Source organism: Triticum urartu, chromosome 3 (genome assembly GCF_003073215.2).
Source record: "Triticum urartu cultivar G1812 chromosome 3, Tu2.1, whole genome shotgun sequence".
Taxonomy (NCBI): Eukaryota; Viridiplantae; Streptophyta; class Magnoliopsida; order Poales; family Poaceae; genus Triticum; species Triticum urartu.
In genome coordinates this window covers 60,821,718-60,826,156 of record NC_053024.1, presented here as the reverse complement: position 1 = coordinate 60,826,156, position 4,439 = coordinate 60,821,718, and positions in this window count along the sequence as shown.

Here is a 4,439-nt window from a genome sequence, read left to right as displayed (position 1 = left end):
AGGATGCTCCACATAATCTCCCCCCCCCCTTGGGAGAGATCCGTCCACAGATCGTGATCTTCATCACCATGGTACTTGGCCAAGTCTTTGACGTTGAATGTGTCGCTCACATTGTACTTGTCTCGTGGGATGTCGACCTTGTAGGCGTTCTTGTTGTAGCGTGCGAGTACCTTGAATGGGCCATCGGCTCTTGGAAGTAGCTTGGACTTGCGCTCCTTGGGAAAACGGTCCTAGCGGAGATGGACCCAAACAAGGTCTCCCCGTTTGAACACCATTGGAGACTTGTGTGTGTTGATCTTGGTCGCGAGTCGTTGTACTTGGCGCTCTATGGTGTGCCTTGTATCGTCATGCATCTTCTTGAGGTGGTTCACTCGGTCGCTCGCGTCCATGTTGATGCGCTCTTGTAGTGGTAGAGGAAAGATGTCCAATGGGGACAATGGGTTGAATCCATAGACGACCTCGAAAGGGGACTTGCTGGTAGTTGAATGTCTTGCACGGTTGTAGGCGAACTCGGTGATTGGGAGACACTCCTCCCACTCCTTGATGTTCTTCTTGATCAAGACACGTAGTAGAGTGGAGAGTGTACGGTTCGTCACCTCCGTTTGGCCGTCGGTTTGAGGATGGTATGCCGTGGAGAAGAGTAGCTTGATTCCGAGCTTGGCGCATAAGGTCTTCCAAAAGTAACTCAAGAACTTGACGTCGCGGTCGGAGACAATCGTCTTTGGTACTCCATGTAGACGTAATATTTCCCTACAAAACAAATTAGCAACATGTGAAGCATCATCTATCTTGTTGCAAGGGATGAAATGAGCCATTTTGGAGAAACGGTCCACAACAACAAACACGGAATCCTTGCCATTTCGAGTTCTAGGCAAACCAAGCACAAAGTCCATGCTAATATCTTCCCATGGTTGATATGGAATTGGAAGTGGCATATAGAGGTCGTGAGATTAAGCTTTGGACTTAGCTTTGCGACATGTAGAACATCGGTTTGTGAAGCGGTTGACGTCTCGAACCATCTTTGGCCAAAAATAGTTCTTGGAGAGCGTAGCGAGTGTCTTGTCGCATCCAAAATGTCCCATTAGTCATCCTTCATGAGATTCCTGCAAAAGCAACAAGCGAAGAGAGGACTCGGGGATGCAAAGTTTGTTAGCTCTCATAAGATATCCTTCTTTGATGTAATACCGTTCCCAAGATGTATGCGTCAAACATTTAGCATAAGGAATGGTAAAGGTAGGATCATGCTCATACAATTCTTTTATGTGCTCAAAACCTATGACATTCAATTCAAGTTGGGTGACAAGCATGCATATACGGGAAAGTGTATCTGCCACAACATTTTCCTTACCTTTAATGTACTTGATGACATAAGGAAATGACTCAATAAACTCACTCCACTTAGCATGACGCTTATTCAACTTAGTTTGGCCCTTAAGATGCTTAAGTGTTTCATGATCGGTGTCGATAATGAATTCATGAGGACGGAGGTAATGTTCCCATTCACGCAAGACACGCAATAAAGCATATAGTTCTTTGTCATAGATGGGATAATTGAGTTGCGCTCCAGAGAGTTTCTCACTAAAGTATGCTATGGGGCACTTCTCTTGCATAGCACACCTCCTATGCCGTTCCCACTAGCATCACAATGAATTTCAAAAGGTTTGTCAAAGTTGGGTAATGCAAGCACGGGAGCATGAGTAAGCAAATTTTTAAGCTCATTGAAAGCAATGTCTTGGGATGGTCCCCAAACAAACGGTGCATTTTTCTTACTCAAAGAATGCAAAGGTGAAGCAATGGTGCTAAAATCCTTCACAAATCTACGGTAGAAACCGGCTAAACCAAGAAAACTACGCACTTGATGCAAATTGGTTGGTTGGGCCAAGTTTTAATAGCATTGATCTTAGAGTCATCAACATTAACACCCCTAGAAGATACTACGGAACCCAAGAAAACAAGCTTATCAACACCGAATAGGCATTTTTCCATATTAGAATAAAGTTGCTCTTTTCTAAGAGTTTGTAGCACGGTTCGAAGGTGGGTGACATGTTCTTTGAGAGATTTGCTAAACACAAGGATATCATCAAAGTAGACAACAACAAATTCACCAACATAAGGTCGGAACACATAATGCATAAGACGCATGAAAGTGTCGGGTGCTTCCGATAAACCCATAGGCATGACCAACCATTCATACAAGCCAAATTTGGTTTTGAAAGCGGTTTTCCATTCATCACCCTCTTGTATGCGAATTTGATAGTAACCACTTTTAAGATCAATTTTGGAAAAGATAGTGGCACCGCTAAGTTCATCAAGCATATCATCAAGGCGTGGAATGGGGTACCTATAGCGAACGGTGATAGCATTGATAGGTCTACAATCGAAACACATGCGAAAACTACCATCACGTTTAGGCACGAGGATGACCGGTATGGCACAAGGACTCAAACTTTCACGCACATGACCATGGTCTATGAGATGCTGCACTTGCCTTTGTATTTCTTTGGTTTCTTCGGGGTTGACGCGGTAGGGAGCTTTGTTTGGAAGTGACGCTCCGGGAATGAGGTTGATGCGGTGCTCGATGCCTCGTAGTGGAGGTAGACCCGGAGGTAGCTCGTCGGGGAAAACATCTTCGAATTCCTGCAATAGAGAAGATAACACCAAAGGTAGATTGTGAGAGGTGTTAGTTTTTGGTGCCTCGTCCTTGCACAATAGGACATAGTGTAGGACACTTGATGGGTTCTCACACACTTCTCTCATCTCACGTTTGGTGTCAAATAGGACTAAGGTTTTCTTGTCGCTCATCGTGGAGGCACTCAATTTGGGCTTGTGGCGCTCACTCTCTTTTTGGTGGTTCGCTCTCTCACTATTCTCTCCACGATGGGTGTTTTGCTTGTCGGCGAGCACTTGTCTTGGAGACATAGGATGTAGCACAAACTCTTTCCCTTTCATCTTGAAGCTATAGTGATTTGTACGCCCATTGTGAATGACACCGCGGTCAAATTGCCATGGCCGCCCAACAAGGAGGTGGCAAACGGTCATCGGAAGGACATCACATTCCAAAGTGTCTTCATAGGCGCCAATCTTGAAAGAGACTTGTACTCGATGCTCGACTTGTATGGTGCCGGTGTCACTTAGCCATTGAACCTTGTAGGGGTGAGGATGCTTCATCTTGACCAATTGGAGCTTGGAGCATAGTTCTTCACTTGCTAAGTTGTGGCAACTACCTCCATCGATGATGACCTTGACGGACCGTCCGTTGATGCCGGCCTTTGTGTGGAAGATATGGCATCTTTGGTCTTCGTCTTGTTGATGTTGAAGAGTCAAGACCTTGGAGACAACAAGAGCGGGACTTGAATCTTCATCACAAAAGACTTGTTCATCGTCGTCTTCGTTGTTCACTTGTCGGTGCATGGCCACTTGCTCAAGGGCTTCCATTTCTCCTTCACTCATGGAGTCGTAGGTGCCGTCGTCATTGAGGATCATGGTGCACTTGTTTGTGCACTCAAAGGACTTGTGGCCTCGGCCTCCGCATGTGAAACATTTGATGGAACTTGTCTTGATGGTCTCATCGGTTGGAGTATGATGATGAAGCTTTCGTCTTGAAGTTGAGCTTCATGGCACTTGAGTTTGTCGAAGTCTTCTTGTAACTTGACTTGTCGCCGGTACTTGGTGATGCTCTAGTTGAGGTAGGAGTTGCCGAAGTTGCGGGAGCTTGATAAGAGGAGCCATAGGTCTTGGACGAGTACTTGGCATATTTGAAGTCATCTTGGACTTGTCGCTCGGCCTTGGTCGCTTGATGCACTAGCTCGAGGAGGTTTGAGTATGGTTGGAAGTCAGCAATCCGCTTGATTGGATGGTTGAGGCCGTTCAAGAAGCATGCCATTGTTTGCTCGTCGTCTTCCTTGACATTGGCTCGAATCATGGCAATCTCCATTTCTTGGTAGTATTCTTCCACCGTCTTCATGCCTTGTTTGAGAAGTTGCAACTTCTTGAAGAGATCACGGGTATAGTGTGTAGGCACGAAACGAGCTCTCATGACCTCCTTCATCGCCGTCCAAGTTGTGATTGGTGGTTCGCCTCTTGTATGTCTTCGCTCCATCACTTGTTCCCACCAAATAAGAACATAATCTTGGAACTCGAGGGAGGCCATTGCGATCTTATTTTCTTCGTCGTAGTTGTGCAAACGGAAGATTTTTTCAACCTTCAATGCCCATGAGAGGTACTCTTCGGGGTCATTTCTCCCATTGAACTTGGGCATGGTGAACTTTAGCTTGCCGTAGCGGAGTTTTTCATCGAAGTAGTGGTTTTGATGTCGCTCTTGCCGTGGAGGAAGATCTTGAGGCACTTGATTCTCTTGATGTCGTTCTTGCCGAGGACGAGGAATATGCCCGATGTTCCGTCTTTCTTGTTGTTCTTCGCGATGCGCGATTTCTTCTTGT